The sequence below is a fragment of the Anabrus simplex genome, chromosome 9 (assembly GCF_040414725.1).
Source record: "Anabrus simplex isolate iqAnaSimp1 chromosome 9, ASM4041472v1, whole genome shotgun sequence".
NCBI lineage: Eukaryota > Metazoa > Arthropoda > Insecta > Orthoptera > Tettigoniidae > Anabrus > Anabrus simplex.
Genome location: NC_090273.1, coordinates 275,093 through 295,724, shown reverse-complemented (window position 1 = coordinate 295,724; position 20,632 = coordinate 275,093). Strand labels below are relative to the sequence as shown.

At 40.2% G+C, this 20,632-nt stretch overlaps 1 long non-coding RNA gene across 1 annotated transcript in view; it reads left to right on the top strand.

Annotated features, from left to right (window-relative positions):
- Positions 1-329: 329 nt before the first annotated feature.
- LOC137502181 (uncharacterized) overlaps positions 330-20,632 on the top strand; it is a 42,288-nt gene continuing 21,985 nt past the window's right edge. Inside the window, exons 1-2 of the long non-coding RNA XR_011018701.1 lie at positions 330-434; positions 14,373-14,621. This is a non-coding gene — a long non-coding RNA (uncharacterized lncRNA). The remainder of the gene's footprint in view (positions 435-14,372; positions 14,622-20,632) is intronic.

Genomic DNA, 20,632 nt, shown 5'->3' with positions numbered 1-20,632 from the left:
CAAATTACTCGCCGCAACATTGTAAGAACAACTTGTTGTGACGCGTCGTCTTTGTACTGTACATTGAAATGAAGTTCTGGAGGCAGTCTGTACATTCTGGGGAGGCATTTGCAACTTATTTCCGCAAAATCTGAAATTCGCTGAGAAAAGAAAAAATGCAGACTAATATTATTACGCCAGTGGTGAACACATTTGTTGTAGCACTGTACAGTGCAGTTGTGGCCAGCGAGCTCAAACTTCCCCTTCCGCCATCATGTCGGTTTTCCCCAGCTACCCCTGGCTGGGTCCAAGGCCAACACTTGCAGCAGTCTATGCCACGCTGTTTAACAGTCTGCCACTTCACAGAGGCCAACGGGTACGTGCCACCTTGAACTTCTTTTTTAATTCCACAATGAGCGAGTTTATATACGAAGAATTATTAATAGGTGAATGTGGTAAGTACGATCATTCCTTTATTTTAATATTTTTTTACACACACAAGGCAAATTTTTAATCTCTTCAGAGGAGCGTATAACAAAAATGGGGTATATCAAGTATTGACAGCCCCTTCCTGTTTTGAAGCTAATGCATCTCAATCACATTTTTGAAATTAGTCAGCAAAACTACCTCGAACTGTCTCTGCAATCTTGGGACTTGGGCTGTCAGCTGCTCCTACATCATGCATAGGGCTATTAACTACAGATAAAGTATCTTTAAACTGTAAACCATCCCTCATTTTGATACAGTTGCGCTTTATTACACATGTTTTAATTACCGGTACATCAATTACAAAATGATCTACGTGCAGTTTTCATACAATACTTAAAAAGTTTAACAGGATAGGTCTCACTCTAGTAGATCAATCAGGCTTTGTCTTTTGACATTTCTTGACATTCGCGTTGGACGTTAGTGTTCATATCGAAGGATTTTTAAAACACATTGGAGACAATATAATCCAGTTCTATTGAAAAGAGCGTTTCTGGGTCAGATGATATCTCCTGGAAGGGAGTGTTTAATGAAATAGCTCGTTCAGTCTTATCAAAAATGTAAGTTATAGGTAGTAAGTTTCGAGGTCTGTAACTAAGATGGTCGATAAATCGCAGCCTGCTAATTTGTCACCGATGTATCAGTTACGCTGGCACGGAAGTAGCCTATATGTGACAACATATCGTTTAAGTTGTGTACTTAGATCACGTTCACAGGGCTATGTTATCTGGTGTAGTTCAAGGTCTGTATCCGTTTTTCATTTACCTGTTACCTACGGCGATATTAAAGGTGTCAAATCATGCATTTGATCATAGTGTACTTCTGAGCACAGTAGAGAGAATGCCTATCTAGCAACTCCGTATGTCAACAGCTAATGATTCATACGGAGCGCGAATCGAACAGGGCAGTTCTCAGCTAGCAAATGACGCACGTTTCGAAGTACTTGTCCCATTTTCAAAATAATCACGGTGCTGATTTAGGGCTGTGTGTACAAAATATTGTGTTAGGTACCGTTTAAAAAAGCAAAGTTAGTACCATGATCTCGGAAAATATTAACGCCATGAAACAGTACTGTAAGTCATTATTAGCCCCTTGGTATCATTACTGAAAGTGAAAAAAATTTGCCTACATATTTAACCGTTCACCGGTTATTTGTGGTGCACACCTTGTAATGTAGGTGTATAACTGCGTAACTAATCAATCACTACTAATCTGCATTTAGTGCAGTCGTCCAGGTGGCAGAATCCCTATCTTGTTTTCCAAGCCTTTTCTTAAATAATTGCAAAGAAATTGGAAATTTATTGAACATCTCTTTTGGTAAGTTACTCCAATGCCTAACTCCCTTTCCTTTAAACAAATATTTGCCCTAATTAGTCCTCTTGAATTCCAACTTTATCTTCATATTGTGATCTTTCCTACATTTATGAACGCCATTCAAACTTATTCGTCTACTAATGTCATTCCACGCCATCTCTCCGCTGACAGCTCGGAACATACCACTTAGTCGAACAGCTCTTCTTCTTTCTCTCAATTCTTCCCAACCCAAACTTTGCAACATTTTTGTAACGCTACTCTTTTGTCGGAAATCACCCAGAACAAATCGAGCTGCTTTTCTTTGGATTTTTTCCAGTTCTTGAATCAGGTAATCCTGGTTGGGGTCTCGTACACTGGAACGATACTCTAGTTGGGGTCTTACCAGATACTTACATGCCCTCTCCTTTACATCCTTACAACAACCCCTAAACACCCTCATAACCATGTGCAGAGATCTGTGCCCTTTATTTACAATCATATTTATATGATTACGCCAATGAAGGTCTTTTATTATATTAACACCTAGGTACTTACAATGATCCCCAAAAGGAACTTTCACCCCATCAACGCAGTAATTAAAACCGAGAGGACTTTTCCTATTTGTGAAACTCACAACCTGACTTTTAACCCCGTTTATCAACATACCATTGCCTGCTGTCCATCTCACAACATTTTCGAGGTCACGGTGCAGTTGCTCACAATCTTGTAACTTATCACTCTATAGAGAATAACATCATCCGCAAAAAGCCTTACCTCCGATTCCACTCCCCAAGGTTGTACTTGTATAATATTAGGTAACAGTCATTGTATTTTTAAACCTACATTAAGTACTGTAAATAATTGGTATCCCGAAGACACGACACGTGTAATCATTCAGTTTGTTAATTTATTGCACGTCAGGTAACATTTTCCCTCTGCATTATTAACAATTTAAAGTTATAAAGGTGAATATTATTTTTCCCACTTCTAATGTCCCGAATCTTCCGAAAAATACTACCCGTCATTGTCATGATATCAACTAGGATGATTTAAATACTGGCCGTCCGCGAACAAAGAGTGACGGGTAACTCGTGAATGAGTCGTTCACTCCTATGAAGTGTGAACTAACCACTCAATTTCTATGAACTGGTAGTTCAAACACTTCATATCAATCGTGGTGCCTCTTGATATGATCCCACACATTTGATATGCCACCACCCGTCGCGTAAATGCGGCAGCAAAATTTGCATTTTGCTGATTTTTATCATCAGTAATTTCAAAGAACTGTCATGCATCAGACAGTTTTCGTGACATTTGTGGTACAAATGTCTGTAAACAAATATTCTAAAACATGCCGCTGTGGTGTAGTGGTTAGTGTGATTAGCCCCGGAGGCCCGGGTTCGATTCCACGAAATTTGAAAAAGTGGTACGCGGGCTGGAACGGGGTCCACTCAGCCTCGGGAGGTCATCTGAGTGGAGGTGGGTTCGATTCCCACCTCAGCCATCCTGGAAGTGGATTTCCTTGGTTTCCCACTTCTCCTCCAGGGAAATCCCCCTGCAAGGCTCCTGTTCAACATAGCAGGCGAGGCCGCCTGGGCGAGGTACTGGTAATCCTCCCCAGATGTATCCCCCGACCAGGACACTGCCCTTGAGGCGGTAGAGGTGGGATCCCCCGCTGAGTCCGAGGGGAAAACCGACCATGGGGGGGGGGGGGTAACCAATGAAGAAGAATACCGTATAAAATTGGATTAAAATAGTAAGTTGTATTACTAAGGCGTTCTCGAGAAACCGAGCACGATAGTTGCAGTCGCTTAAGTGCGGCCAGTATTCGGGAGAACCCTACTGTCGGCAGCCATGACGATGGGTTTTTTATTTTCTTCGTGGTTTCCCATTTTCACATTAGGCAAATGCCGGGGCTGCTTCCTTCCCACTCCTAGCCCCTTCCTGTCGCTTCGTCGCCATAAGACCTATCTGTGTTTGTGCGACGTAAAGCAACTAGTAAGAAAAAAACCGTTCTCGCTAAAATCGCAGAGAAGTTTTCGCGTCGAATATGTACCGTTGCGTTGCGATCGTGAGCACGAAACAGCGGTTGTCAAGTGGTTAGCGTTCAAGCTCCGTAGTCGCTGGTTCACTGAATCGAGTCCCGCTTGTTTCGTTTTTGTCTTTTGTTTTCTCTTTCATATATATTACAATTCGACGGTAATATAATGCAAAAAAGGGTGTATTTTCATGAACTTTTATTGGATTTTCAATGTTATTCTGCTCTTTACTAATATTTATCATTACAAAAATTTATCTCACCGGGCGAGTTGGCCGTGAGCGCAGAGGCGTGCGGCTGTGAGCTTGCATCCGGGAGATAGTAGGTTCGAGCCCCACTATCGGCAGCCCTGAAGATGGTTTTCCGTGGTTTCCCATTTTCACACCAGGCAAATGCTGAGGCTGTACCTTAATTAAGGCCACGGCCGCTTCCTTCCAACTCCTAGGCCTTTCCTATCCCATCGTCGCCATAAGACCTATCTGTGTCGGTGCGACGTAAAGCCCCTAGCAAAAAAAAAAAATCTATTATCACGTTCGCGGCCGCTCGGATATGGGCAACCATTACCGAGGTACCGTAATACTTTTTTTGTTTAAAGGATTCATTTCTGTGCCCTTGTGCATTTTAGATTGTTATTTTAATTATTTCAATATTATTTATGTGCATACAAGCCACGCTGCGTCAGCGGCACTACCGATGAGCTTTTCGCCTTCGGTGCCGTTTGACGTTGCATGTGCGTCATGACTAGTAATGAAGTGGAACGAGGAAAATGTTTTGTTCGATTGCAAAGCTTCTTTACAACAAAAAAATAAGTTTTTGAACATTTCACACAAAAATACCATTTCAACCACATGAATTCTCAGTTTTCGATATCCACTTCGTTGTTTTTCTTGTGAAAGGATAGTAGGAAATCATTTTGTCATGGCGATCTGTGCCTAACATGTCTATTATACTCCACTATTGCTTTAGGCTTCAGTTTTTTGGCCCCTCTCTTGTTGCTGACCTCTGCCATGTCGAGCTCATATTCTGTCGAAACGAATCTTACCTCACGCTTATCCCGCCACTTTCCCATGGCTATGCCGTTAGCATAAGAGCAGATAACTTCGCCAACTTTTAGTTTGCTCTCAACTATGCTGAGTGGCGTTTCCTTCCTGCCAACTCTGAGTGCACCAGTCGAATGTGTCCCATTACTGAGAAGAGTAGCGATAAAGAATAGCTATCATAGAAATTGTCCATTTAGAGTGCATGTCCTAAATTTAGCTGGCCTTGCATAAGATGGAGCACTACCTTTGCAGCATGGTCTTTCTTTCCCACCTAAGTCATCTGTTATCCCAGTGTAGACAGTAAAATTTATAACCGTTCCATCAGTCTCCATGAGCATATAGAGCTTGATGCCGTTTTTTTTTTTTATAATGTATTGACGAAACATCAGTCTACCATGCCGTAACATCATGGATTCGTCAATACACAGCTCCCTACCAGGTTCATAAACCTCCTTCATTTTATCATTGAAGTACTCTATCATTGGTCGTATTTTATACAAACGATCTGCTGGTTTTGGATCTCCCTCAGCTGGGTTCCTTGTAAAACGGAGGCACTTAAGTAGAAGTAGAAATCTATTTCTATTCATGTAGTTCCTAAAACATGGAGTGTTGAATAACCTGTGCGTTTTCCAGGAATCCCTAATACGAGACACTTGCACAATACCCATGTGAAACATAAGTCCTAGAAATACACGGAACTCGTCCATGGTGACATCGTACCCTAAGGCTAGACTAGGTCTGAAAATGTCCGTCAGGGCATTGACGAGCATCTCCTGTACTTCCTTTAGGAGTATTGGAAGTATTTCATCTGGCCCTGGAGCCTTTATAGGATGAAACTACTCGATTGCCCATTTTACATGGTTATGTTTTATTATTCTGTTGGCACAGTTCCAGTCTGCTCTTAGAAGAAGCGGTTGGAACAGAGACCGAAGCTCTGTCATCTCCTCAGCCTCAGAAAAGTGACACGCCATTAGTATCTACAGTGTGTCCCTCCCCGCCTGAGTAAATGACCCATCTGGTTTCTTCAGTGCCCCCACTTGATTTATATGGGTTGCTTTCAGAACCTTCTGGAGACTTGCTGTTTCAGTGTGTGATTCCACTTTCTCACAGAACAGTCTCCAAGATTTTCTTTTTTCTTTCTGTATCTCTAGGTTATACTCAGTGAGTTTCCTATGATATATGTCCCACGTACCATTTCTAGATGATATTCTATACAACATCCTAACCTCGTTAGTTGGAATTTTTTGTACAGCCTTCCGTAGAACTTCTCTGTATCTATCGCAGTTAGTTCTTTTTGGGTCTCTGTACGCCTCAATTCCATGTAGTCTCGCATTTATTGCAAAATGGATGTGCTGGTGGTCTGCCAATGATGGTTCCTCCAGCACCTTCCAGTCTTTAATAAAGTTTGCAATATGCGTAGTGCTTAGTGTAATGTCAATTACCTCCCTACGATTTTTATTTATAAATATAGGCTTGTTTCCTAAGTTTAGTATCGTCAACTCATCCAATAATAAACTCTAATAAAGACTCACCTCTTGCATTGCAGTTGGTGCTGCCCCAACCCGTGTGGTGTGAATTTGCATCTGCTCCAAGGACTAGGTGTTCGCCTTTCCTCTTTGCGTTGCAAATTAGGTTCTCAACTTCTTCTGATGGGGGCAGATTAGTCAAGTCATATGGGAGATATGCAGAGCCTATGGTTATTTCTCTGGGTCCCTCCCATTTTCCAAGTTTAATCTTGGCCATGGTTAAGTCCGTAAACAGTGTTCCTGCAACATAAGACATTTTAATTTCCTGTTCATAAGAAGATATGTTCTGGTTTTTTCCGATGTTGTATCGTACATCAGCTTACCTCCAGATTCCACCAGTCATGCTACTCTGCCCTTGACTGCCCATGACTCTTGAATAAGGGCCACGTCAACAGCCTCGGACTTGAACTTCCTGGCGAAATTGGCCACATCTGCTTTTTTATAATGAAGATTGTCCTGAAGGACCTTCAGCTCCATCTTGATCAACATTGGGTTTCGTTTTTCTCCTGATGATTTGAAACTTGATCTGCCCAAGTCCGAGCTTAACCTTAGAGCTTTTTTAGCTCTTCAAAGTCTCTTTCACCAAGGGCTAAAACGACTGTCCTTCCTGTCTTATCGATTGAAGTGGCATTCAGTACTCTCCACTCTTGTGTTAGGAGTTTATTATCGTGCTGATTGATTCTGACTGCAGTCTGCTCTACTGGAGCTTCTGTTGCCATTTCTTGTTTTGAGTTGGTGACAGCCTGTCCAGTTGGGACTTCTGTCTCCATTTTTTAAAATCTTGGGCTTGCTTCCGGATCTGCTCTACTGGAGCTTCCTTGCCTTCCCTTGATGTCGAAATTTTTGAAATTGGTTCTTTTATAGGCATCCATATTTCAGTCAATCGTAGGGTTTTTTCCCCTTTCAGGGTGTTGAGCATTTTCACCATCCATGATGAGGCATGCAGCCAGACATTGTCCTACCGCAACTCAGGCTCTCTGTAGCAGAGCCTGAGTCCATCCAGCGGTCTGCCCCTGGCCCAAACCTAGCCAGGTTTGTTTCCCCTTCAGTAGGCCTACTCATGTGGTCTCCACTTAGCATCATCATGACAGCCATGACTTTCCTCCTAGGTTTGGATCACCCTTTACCCAACCCACGGCTCATCCAGGCTATGTGTTGGTTCCAGCACCCCGTAGTGAGCCTTTACCTCAGTCACCAGCAGCCCCACTTCACCTCGCCCATGTGGAGGAACCATGGATGCCTTTCTAGCATGTGCAGGCAAGGCCTGCACTTCCAAGCCTTGACTTGGGCTGGAAACAAGTACTTTACTTTAATTAGGTGAAGATAATTTTCTGTGTTATTGAACTGAGGAGGTAGCAGGTAGGGACCCTCATCAGAGGCAGCCCTGCCGAGGGAGTGACGCCCCTGCCTATTTGAGTCCCAGAGCACACAGACCTGGTGTGTGTCATCTGGTAACGCTCCCAGCTCGGAGTTACGAACGAAGAACTCAACGGAATCTACAGTGGAGAAGATGGAGTTTGGATTCGTCACACTGACCATGCCCCACCTCGTAATCTGCAGGTCTTCGGACCGAGCAGCGGTCGCTTGGTAGGTCCTTTGGGGCTGTTGTCTGGTTTGGTTCAGGGGTGTTATAAGATTATAAGTATACATAATTTCATTTTTGTGTTGTTTAGCCAAATTGTTGATGGTTCATTCGTTCCCGGATTTTCCATTTCCCCGTGTTGTACGGTTCTTTCCATGGTCCCTCCAAAAACGGAGAATCGAGGTGCTATTGTATCTCATTCTTTTTGTGCTATGTTCCTTTCCTTTTTTGAGGATCGTACTAGTTCATTCCACAAAAATGAGCAGCGCCTTGCCTCTGTTGCCAGCGCGCTACCGCAGTGAGAACAGCTGATGCAATACGACCGTGGTAAACAGCCCTCACAAAATGTAATACCGTACTCAGAATAGCTAATGAGTCTGGATTGAAAACAAATTCACAAAACAACCCTTTCTAGAAACATCCAACAGTAAAAAGAGAATATATTAATGAGAGAGAATGAGGAAATAACACATCACTCACCGCTAATGGCTAGCACAGGAAGGTTAGGGCCTACAAAGGGAACACTCCACTGATCTGAGTCACTTTCTTGCCACTTGTATTTTCCAAATTACACTGAGACATGCTAAATATGCACAAAGTACACTAACCAACACACGGGCATAAATAAAACTACAGCTATATTCTTATACACTGAACTATTAAACCTCTATTGTACTAAATTATGCTATGCTGTACTATACTAGAAAGATAGACTCACATGAAAAACACAAATTACTGAAGAAAAATGCATAAGATCGCAAACTGTACCGAATAACATATATGCTGAGTGAGTTACGTTAACCACGTGGTGAATGTAAATTTAGAATCGGCAGTTAGGCTCCGAGATATGTCGATATGAATGGCAGTTTGGGATTGGCTGGATGTCTGTTTCAGCGCATAACCACCAGGCAGAGCCAGAATCAGTCAAAACACCAATTTAGAAGTAAAGCCATGAAGAGTGTAGGGATCCTAAATTATTTGTGCTGAAGGAGTATGTTTATAATATTGGGTCCATTATTGGTCAGTGGTCTCCACGGTATGCACTAGCCATGCGTCTTCGTAGGTGTGCTTTTCACCAACTCGCAAGCACAAATTAGCACACTGGGGTGAAATGCTGGCAACAGGAATGAGTTCGCCTGAAAATTTATAAAGTCCATTAACGGACCCATTATATTAGTATTATAAATTTACTCATTCGGGACAAATAATTTAGGTTCCCTAAAGGAGTGCAATAATGTTATTTGCTTGACATCCCACTAACTTCATTGTACGGTTTTCGGAGACATCGAGGTGCTGGAATTTTGTCCTGCAGGAGTTCTTTTACATGCCAGTAAATCTACCCACATGAGGCTGACGTATTTGAGCACCTTCAAATACCACCGGACTGAAACTTAATCGTGTACTACCTTGTCAAGAATGCAAGTGGAATGAACAAGTGATGGCAAAGGGGTTGAATTTCCATTGCCTTATTTGAATAAATATGAAAATAATTTTCAAAAAAGAATGTGACTAAATAAACTTTCAAAATCATAGTTCCCAAGCAAAGTTTAGTCTCACTTAGGGATGATGGCCACTTATGGCCTCTTTGATTTAGAAAAAATATGAGTGATCAATGCAGCCCCATGTGAAGAAAAAAGAAAGTCAGTGATTAGCTCTCATTCTGTGAATTAACTGTAATTCTACTGATTGCTTGTTGTTTTATTATTAAATGCATTTACCCTCTTGGATTCAGCGAGGGATCCCACCTGTTACGCCTCTAAGGCAGTGTCCTCGAGCGTCCGGGGTCCAACTGAGAAGTACCTCGCCCAGGCGGCCTCACCTCTGAACATGGACCTTGTGGGGGCTGGGAGGATTGCAAGAGATTGGGCAAGGCAGTGGCCGTGGCCTTACGTTAGGTACCATCCCGGCATTTTCCCGGAGAAAAAGTGGAAAACCCCTTTGTGGATGGCTAAAGTGGGAATCGAACCCCCTCTACTCGTTTGACCTTCCGAGGCTGAGTGGACAGCATTCCAGTCCTCGTACTACTTAAATTTCGTGGCAGGGCGGGAATTGAACCCAGGCCTCTGGGCATGGCAGCTAATCACACTAACCACTACACCGCAGAGGCAGACAATTGATAATTTTCATCATTTTTATTTCCCCTTGTCCAGCTCCTGCCAGGTTGCCTCTCCTCCCACCACTCCTCTTCAGTAATTGTATTCCAGTTCAGTAATCTTTTTGTTATACTGTTCTTGACAGAGTCCATCCATATTGTTCTCCGCCTCCCTCTTGCCCTCTTTCCTTCTATCTTAGCCTCCAACATTTGTTGTGGTACCCTTCCCTCCTCCATCCTCATAACATGTCCAGACCATCTCAATTTAATCTTCTGCATCCTATCACTCAGTTGGTTTTTTTTTTACCCTTATCACTTTTCTGACCTCAACATTTCTTACTCTGTCTTTCCTTGTCTTCCCTACCTTTTTCCTCAGTAACTTCATCTCAGTGGCCTGAATTTTACTCTTGCTGTCAATTCCAAGTCCATACTTTAATATGGGGGTATAGTACATCATCTACATTCTCTGTACATTTTATAGGAACTTCTGTCTCCAACCAGGTTTCATTACATTCTGTTAGAACGTATTTCCCACTTGTACCATTCTGCTGGTCTCCTAGCGTCTTGCATTATTTCACTTTCCAAATATTTGAAGCATTCAACCACCTCAAGGTTTATTCCCCTGATACCAACAATACCTTTTCCTTCTCTTTCTCCTGTCATCAGCACTGTTTTGCTCTTCTCCACGCTCATTTTCATATGACATTTCTCAATATTGTCATTTAAAGCCTCTAGTTAGATTTGCACTGCCCAGATCACTGTAATCTGCAAACAACAATATTTTCATATCCTCTCCATATCTTGTCTTTGTTTCCTTTAGAATTTCATCCATAACCATTATAAACGTAAGTGGAGATAATGCACTTCCCTGTTTTAGTCCAGTTTGGTTTCTAAACCAATCTGTTCTCCCTAAAGGAGTCTGGACAGAACTGAAATATTTGTTATACGTGGCTTTCGCTAGTTTCCTTGATTGCCTTCCAAATCCTTTTCTTTCCAGCATTTCTCACAGCTTTTCTCTATTAACACTATATCTCTAGCCTTCTCTAGACTAAGGAATACGATCACCAGGAATTGTATTTGAGTTACACGAGAAATATTTAACTGTAATTCTGCCCAATTACTTTTATTCTGTACTTTTCCCATCGCTGTATAAAGTTATGAAGATAAGTTCTGCAAATGAAAAAATGTTTCTGAATGCAGCTGTTAATTTGATATTTCAGTTATTGAGGACAGATTTACTAATTAAATATACAGAGTCTAACCTAAGTGGTCAATGCATCCCAAATTTTCACCATGAAATTTTGAATATAAAAAATACTGCGATTATTCTGGTATACATACAGTTTGTGAGGTATGTAAGTTTGTTTTAAGAAGTGAAATTAATCACTGAACAAAATAAAGTACAGCATAGAAAAAAGGTTCTATTGAGCTGTCTTACATTTCAGGATGATCCCCTCTCTGCTCCAGACTATCACGTTGGCCTGCAAGTGTTTGAAGATGGCGTCAAACGTTTACTGCTTTGTTGCAAGCGAATGGTTATTCTGGTGACTCATTGTCTCATGCGCATCGGGTACGTAGGAACTCTTCTAAAATCCATAATTTAGCCTTTCCTGGAAAGTTTCTTCGAATTTTTTGGTACATTAAAAGTACTGAATCTCTTTTAAAGAAATTTTTTTTCTTAACTCCACAGCGTGGAGTGACGTGTAGCACACGTTGTGCAGTAGCTGTCTGCTGCTGTGGAGTGATATCTCTGACACGCATCTGCATTGTCATTCCATCTCATGATTTTCCTCTGAACTATGTCCGAGGTATTTTCACAGCCATCTAGGTAGCTTCATTCTCTTGTTTCATATATCTATCGATTCATTTTAACTATTTTTCACCTTGTTATCGATGTGTAAAATTAGACTGGTTGTTCATGTACTCCTCCCGCAAATGGTGTCGATAATAAAGGATAATTTTTCTAGCGTTGCTGTACTAGGCATATTAAATGAGTGTTTTAGTGTTTGAGAATAGTAGTTTACAATTCTAATGACTGATGTTGATATTACCGGATTGATACAAAACAGAGTGTTGTTTTGTGCTAGATGCGATAATTCTGCAGGAAATTTTTTACTGGGATAACAAGAAATGAGTATTTTTAAAGTAATTATTCTTAAGTTTTCATCCCAAGATTTAGCTCTAGTCCCAAGGAATGTTATTTCCATTCCGATCTAGGGTAAGGAAATTGATTCCATTCAATGAAAATTAGATGTTATCTTAGCCCTCTTCATGTTGATGGGAAAGGTACAGAAACTAAATTTTAGGTTTTATTTCTCGAAAAATTGTACCATTGTCATGCCCGTTATTTGATTCATATCTGTAGACAAATTTGAATCCGTATGCAAATTACCTTGCTACAAGACTAAACACACTATACAGTATATGGTGGACCAAAAAGCTATTTCCAATATAATCAAAATTGTTTTACGATACTATATCTCTGTTAATTTCAAACCAGTTTGGTGCACAGGTATGCTAGCCTTTAAATATACGTCCAGTGAAGGCTGGATTTTGAAATGCTTGCGCTTAGAAGTGTTAAGAAATGACAATTGCTCACATTGATCTCACTTCTGCTAGCACTCACTGAGAGATCATCTTGACTGATGAGTTTTTATATGGGAAATGTATGATAAGAAAGTTGGATAAACATAGAAAAAGGAAAGAGAAAATGATTAAGATGAATACAGGTGGTAAAAGACTACGAACACAGGACAGACAAGAGAGGAAAGGAATCCTGCAGCTCATTATACATAAAGGAAAGGAACAAAACCAGTGCAGGGTAAGTTATACACAGTGAAACCTGATTAGTGCATTCTTCATTAAGACGTTTTCTCACTTAGCGCATTGTAAATTTGAAGTCTCGATTCACGTCGTGTTAAATCTGTATAAAGATTATTGCATCACAAATTTTCGCCCTTACCCTTTAGTACGATCACATTTTTCCTATCTCTGAAAATGTTCTTTGTCATCCCTTGTGAAAGGAACGTGATTTTCAACACAGATAAGAGCCCTTACCTCACGAGGCAGGTCAGGAAAAGTTGTGTGAAAATGAGAAAAGTCCTTGAATTCCTGAACTTTACACGCTAAATTACACCATTGGAAAGCAAGCTATTAGCCTCAGCATGTCCAATTTGGTGCGCTGGTTTTCTGTGAAATTGCTGAATAACTGAGGAAGCCTGTTTGTGCTTTTATTTCGCATCCCATTCAGAAGTTAGAAATTTCTGTGTTGAGTGATATAGTGAAGGGTAGTGAATATTTGTTGCCTACCTACAGATTAGGAAAATTGTGTGAAGTTGACAGGCGGGTTTTTTGGTAGCTCAGTTATGGATACTGATAGTTGTGAAATTGCTTACTAATGAAGACTAACTTACAATCCAGGAAATAGGTGTCCACATCTTTCAGCGGTGGCTTGTATGTTGAAACTCGCACCTTCGAGTTTTGATTTGAGTCGATCAAGGAGTTGTCGCATTCCGGCGGTTTTGATTCAAGATGGTGGTCAGTCATTTTCTTGCAGATGGCAGAGTTTAATCTCCAAATAATTCAGGGTGGAAGAGTGTGACCAGAAAACCATGTTTCATAACCCAGTGAGCTAACATTTGTTTTAGAAAGAGTGTGATCTGCAATAATATATTCATATTTGTTTTGTCCGGCTCCATGATTAAATGGTTAGTGTGCTGGCCTTTGGTCACAGGGGTGCTGGGTTCGATTCCCAGCAAGGTCGGGAAATTTAACCATAATTGGTTAATTTAGCCGACACTGGGGCTGGGTGTACGTGTCGCCTTCATCATCTTTTCATCCTCATCACGTCGCGCAGGTCGCCTACGGCTGTCAAATAAAAAGACCTGCATCTGGCGAGCCGAACTTGTCCTCGGACACCTCCGGCACTAAAAGCCGTACACCATTTCATTAATTTTTTCATTTCTTGTGTTATGCTTTACCCACCTTTGAAGGCACTGTTGTTAGGGAAGTGTTTTCATCTTTGTTCTCTTATCTTTTTCACACCTGTATTCAATAGTACGTTTTCTCGCTTAACATGTTCTCTATTCTTGTATCTTATTAACTGTATTGAAAGAAAAGGGGGTTCTTTAAAGACTGACAGTGTATGAAGATGTGCAGACTGTCCTTTTCCTTTCACATTACCTTCCTATTTCTATCTTGTCTCACTCTAGCCTATCAAAGTGTTTATCCTCTTAAGAGGTCCTGTTCTTGGTTCTATCTTACTATGTATAACTTGATAATATACTCAGTTTTGGTGCAGATCAATTATTTCTTCACTTTAATTTTTACAATACAGATCGTAGCAATGGAAGGTGGCCAAGTGCAAACTCAAGGAACCCTGGTTCAGATGGAAGCTATTGATTGTGAACTATTGCAGACTTGGCAGAACAACATGACCCATGAACAGGTGGAGGAGAAGCAGGGAGCAAGAGGGCACACGGCCAGAGAACGGTGGAGACTAGTGCGACTTGTGTACTGATTTGGTGTGCAGATGAAACAGCGCAGTGTGACTCATGAGTCTTGGCAAGCTGAGGGAGGGCAAGTGGTAAGTAACATACATTGCAGTTTAACTCCTTGAGTGCCACGTGAGACCAACGTTGACTCACAGAACTTAATGCCATTCGGTCCGCGTGAGTCCGCTGTGGACTCGCGCACTCTCAGTCTTGGGCCCCGTGGTGCCATACTGTCATCACATTTGACATGTAAACGTATGTTAAATGAAAGTAGGTGGCCAGTACGTCATGAATCTATTCTTGGCCTGTCCATTTGAGAGTCCGATGTGGCACCACGTAGCCTGTACGTCACTGTAATATATCCCCCACAATAATTTTGACATTATTTATTGTTTTGTGATCGTGTCATGTGTACAAATAACAAAATATTGTACTGTATAGTGTACTCATTGTTCATTGTCTCATATTAGGGTCTAGGCCTATAGACAAATTGAAAACATAGGACAAAAAATTACATGAACTTTCTAGAAAAAATATTTGTAACTTTGTCTCATTCGCAATCACATTACAAAATTGGTACACTTTTTGCATATGAATTTAAAGTATAACAAATGAGACTTTGTGAAGAAATATGAGTCAAACTGTGTTTTACAGTCACAATCACACTACAAATCTGTGCACTTTGAAGAAACAGTCCAAAAAGAAGAAGAAATTTTCACAGGTTGGTCATTTGAACTTAGACTGTAGAGTCTTCCTCATGGCATATGGCCTTCTTGATTCCTGATGGATCTCTTCGTAAGAATTACTGCATCTCTGTCTTCCCTAGCGGCCTACATCCTCCAGTCGGTGGGGTAATACCTGTTTGTTTGGTACTTTTGAGGGAATGTGAAAATTTGATTGGAAATATAGATGGCATTTACTATACTTATGCTGATCAATATCTCTATAGCTATTTTTTGTACCATTTTACTCCGTCTCAGGGAAGTACTATAGCTCTTTATGATCTGATAAATCAATGTACGGTTTGTATTTGTTATACTCTATAACACTCCGTGGTTTTTGCTCTTCACCATCCCTCCTCTGAATAGTGACCATCTCACCAGTGTGTTTAGTTGTCAAAATTAAGACGTTTTTTTTATCGTGCCATTTCTGAACAACCACATCAGTGTTACTTTCCCGGGCTCTTGTCTTTCCTCTTGCTAACTTCCTTTTAGTAACATCGGTTGGATTATACTTCCGATTAGATTTCAGTGTTCCAAAGATAAGAGTTTTATTCTTTAGTAGTTCATGAGCTAATGAGACAGACGTATACCAGTGTGTCAGGAAGGTGAGAACTGTGCTGAGATACGTGGTGACACATTGGTCTCACGCGGCCTATACAGCTGGAAGGTAGTGTCAGTGGCCGTGCGAGACCAATGTGTCACCACAATTTCAACACAATGTTATGACTACAATTTTGGCCCAAGGTGACTAAAAGGTACATTTCTGTAATAAGGAGCACCATTTTATACTCTATAGTAAAAAAAGAAAGTATGGCCTGGATGGAATTTTTTTTTACTGCATACGTGGCACTTAAGGTGTTAAAATAAAGAAATAAATATGCTATCTGGATTAAAACCACTTATATATATTTAACAAAGCTGAGCTTTCCACCAAATTACATTGGTCTTCATCAGGGCATGCCTCCGAGAGTGAGCAAAGAGATTCTTTGAAGGAATGTGGAAGTCACGACCATACTATCGACAATGAGCCACGAAAACCTACGTTCATTAATATATTGCAGTTTGTTTTTTCAGCTGCACAGTATCAATTGCAGAACTTTATGAACGACCCGTATTAAATTTTATCATCTTGACCAGTTTCCAGTATTGACCGGGTGTATTAGAAACATAAGCCTCTCCACCACCTTCTTTTCTGTCTGTCCACATTCAGGGCATAACTACAGAGTTTGTCCCGCAATGTTAGTAACACGAGGCACTACTGTGGTGCATGCAAAGTGACTGGCCTTCGTTCAATACTTAGGTTTCCACTAGTAGCAGTAAAGGAAGAAGAATTTCACTGCTGCCAACTGTTAGTTTTATATGGCTGTCTTTTCATTTTTATTTTTTTCCTTACCGTGCGCACAGTATGTGCCGCGGCGATAGCAAAGAGCCTCTCAAAAGGAATATGACCTGGAAGGGGCCACTGTTCTCATGACAGATTGGCCAGGATGTGCAAAAATACATTACAGCTACTAAATGACCATTTTTTTTTCTTGCTGTAAGCCCCGAGATTATGGGAGGAATTGAGAAAGTGTAAGGTTATTGTCTGATGCCATGACACTTTCAAACTTTGCGGGCCTCTTTATCCTTTTTTCTTCTGCAGTGGTTAGTAACAAAATCTTTATCTCTTCATTGGAGGGAATGATGTCTTAATGTTAGATATCTTGGCCAATGCCCGTGATCCTTGGCAGAAGCAATGGATAGTGGCGCCTGGACTGTTACTTCAGGTTACTTCTAGGGGCAGGCAGGTTGGTCTCTGGCAGGCGTAATGAACACATCATTTATACTAACATATTAAGTTAGAAATACAGTGTGCCCCCCACTGGGATTATACCTCATTCAGTTCTCTTCTAACTTTTTCTGTTGAAGTCTTTAACGCCTTGCAGCCATCTGTCTCTTGACTTTACCTTAGGTCTCCTTCCTTTCATTCTCATATCAAACATCCCCCTCAACCATCTTTCCTCTTTCATTCTCCACTTGTGACCATATCACTAATCTTGATCTTTCTATTCAGCTGTTATGGGTTCCTCGTCAAATCTTGCCATTCCAGTCCTACACCTAAGGTTCTTCATCTTGCAGGCCTGTATCCTACTTTTATTTATTTCCTCCATTATCCAGTCTCTGTTGCATAAGTCAGCATGGAAACGTGTGTGTATCTATGTACGTGTACTCCTTCGTCCTGGGTCCTTATATGGGGTCAGGGATGAGGAGAGATGAAATTACACAAATTATACAGTATGCTTTTACAGTCCTTATCGTTTGTGGGGGCATGGCAGTTCACCAGTGATACGTTAAACCATTTAGAATGTACCCTCCAATAGCATAGTCTTTCATTCACATGTTCAAAGGAGAGTACTGACGATACTAGTGAATTTTGGACACAAAATGCAGTACCAAATTTGTGGGGTCCAGTTTCTTTACCACTCTCATACTTCTGTATGTCCTGTATACCCTTACCTAATAATCTAGTCTCTTGAATTGCAGCAATTCCCACTCTATACTTCTCTAGCTGTTGACTTAGGATTTTGAAGGAGCGAGGTTTATACAGGGTTCTTACATTCCAAGTTCCTATTCATAAAGCCGATTTCCATTGCAGGGTCGTCATATTTTGATATCCATTCTTATTCATGCGAGGCAAATGTGAGATATTCGTAACGACCTTTCTTTTTTTTTTTAATAATAGAGCCGTTAACCCTATGTGCAACCCCCAACCTGTTCTTTCTGTTTTTCTCTGTATAGTTCAACATCTACATTCTTACTAGACTGCAACCACTTATTATGCCATATTGCCACTTCATTAACTGCATCTTGACATGCCTCATGAAACCATTTCTTTTTATTACCAACGCCTTTTGGTATCACTTTCATTGCTACTGTTGTCATGATTTGTTTCGCGTTATTCCACCTCGAACCAGCCCTCAGGTCCAGGTTAAAATCCTTGACCTGGCCGGGAATTGAACCCGTGGCCTCCAGGTAAGAGGCAGGCACGCTACCCTTACACCACGGGGCTGGCTATTAATTATTCGATCTATGAAGAAATTGTTATAGCCGTTAGATTTAGCAATAGCACGGATAGTATTCAATTCATTTTTTAAATCGTTCTTAGACATTGGTATATTAATGGCACGAAAAATTAAGCTATTGTATGATGCATGTTTGTGCTTGTGGGTACGTAGAATCTTGTCGGATAGTTGCTGTTTGTCTTCGCTTTCTAAAGAAAAAAATTTGTATTATAAAGAGGAGGATGTCTGTTGATAGTTAAATCTAAAAAATGTATAGCTTTTGTTAGTTTTGGATTTGAGAGTAAATTTAACGTGAGAGTCAATGTTGTTGAGAAGTAGAGGTGTAGAAGCTGCGGTGTTAATTTCTTCGTTCATAATAACGAGCGTATCAACAACATATTTGGCCCAAAAGAGGATATTGGTAAAATGATCAATTTTTCTGTATTCTAAGAAGTGTAGATAGATCTCTGCCAAGATGCCTGAGGCCAGTGACCCCATTGCTGAGCCATCTTGTTGATGTATAGTGTTGTCAAAGGTGAAAAAATTACTAACAACCAATTTTAAAATAGAAATGAAGTCCTGAACTTCTAGTTTACTTAGGTGACTGTATTTATTTAAGTTATTTTCAATGATGGGGAATAATTTTGAGGTTTGAATGACGATGTTAAAAGTGGAGAGAATGATTTTGTTGGATGTTAAAATTCTATAGTTATTCTATTAAATCTGTCGTGTTTTTGGTGGATTTGTTAAATAAAAATCTATAGTCTTGTGTTAAAATTATTTGGATGAACTTGGATGTATTATACAGATTATGAAAGTGCCAGGGTGTGTAAAATTTGTGTTTGCGTACGGAAGGTAATGAAATAATAATAATAATAATAATAATAATGCTTTGTGAGTGTGCAAGTTAAAGTGAAGGAAATAATAATAATAATAATAATAATAATAATGCTGTGAAAGTTTGCAGGTGAAAGTAATAATCAATGTAGATAACATGTGGCGTAAAAGACTTTAATTCGGGCAGTAAATTTGATTTTTACGTATATTGTTGATTTCATGATTTTGGACTTTATCATAACCATACAAATTCGTTTTGCAGGTATAGGATGGTCACGTTATGTTGAAAGCCCAGAGTGGTTTGAGCCCATTTTTAAGATCGGAAGCTGTGCAGGACGAAAATCCGGAATGAGGTTAGAATTGAGCTGTACTGTTTCTTATGATGAAATAGATAAATCTCGATGCCTAAGATGATGTAAGGTCGATTCCGGTGGTATGATTGGCAGAATCCACGCACTGAGGAGTAATTATTAAATAACATGTTTGAAGAGTTCCAGTGGAATAAAAGGGACTTCAAATGAAAAGGAAGGAATTCAGTTAGCAATCACAGGCATTGGATGTAGTTACCCAGCTGCGATGTGCCATGGGATTTGAGATGTGTCTCGGGAGGACATGGTGTCCCCATAAAATTAATGGCAGTACGGAAAGAAAGGTTGCGGTTTCGAATACCGTGGTGTCCCGATCGATGTAAATTGGATCTTGGTGGTTCATATTGGGACTCAACATACTTCGTATGTGACTAAATTCTAGAAATAATAGTGGAAATAAAAATATAAACTTTCCATTTTAAAAATAATAATAATAATAATAATAATAATCCAAGTGAATCTTGTCTTAAATTAATTGCTTAGTGCCAAAGTAGACCGAAATTGTAAGAGTTCATGCATTAACCATAAATATCGCCAAAAGTCGTGTAACACGTGAAATTAAGTTACAATAATAATAATAATAATAATAATAATAATAATTATAATAATAATAATAATAATAATTTATTATGAAACTGATCATTAATTTGTGCGGATTAATTACGAGGAAAAATGCCCCATTGTTTGAAACGTCGGCAAAGGATAGCATATAATCAAATACAGGATGATAATTGAAATTAATGATAATAATAAAATAATTGATGGTAATCACAGAATATAATGACCGGATAAAGAATGATAATGATAGTTATTTAATAATCATAGGAAGATATGATAGGGACAGTCGTCATGTGTCGAATTGGTCGGAACCAGATGTTCGTTTTCCACGTGGGAGATTGTTGGCGGTAGGTGCGGAATAACCCACGGATGGCACATGTCTTCATTGTATGAGCATAGTAATGAACCTTTCCGTACGTCTTGTCGTATTGAAAAAAGTAAATGTTGATAAGTTTTGAGTTAACAAGCTACACCTGGCATGTTTGTGAATCTGGAAATATAGGCTAGAGTTTGTCCGTAAAATAAATTCCCTTTTTAGATACGATAACATTTCCACGGTGGGGATCCGGCCCACTAG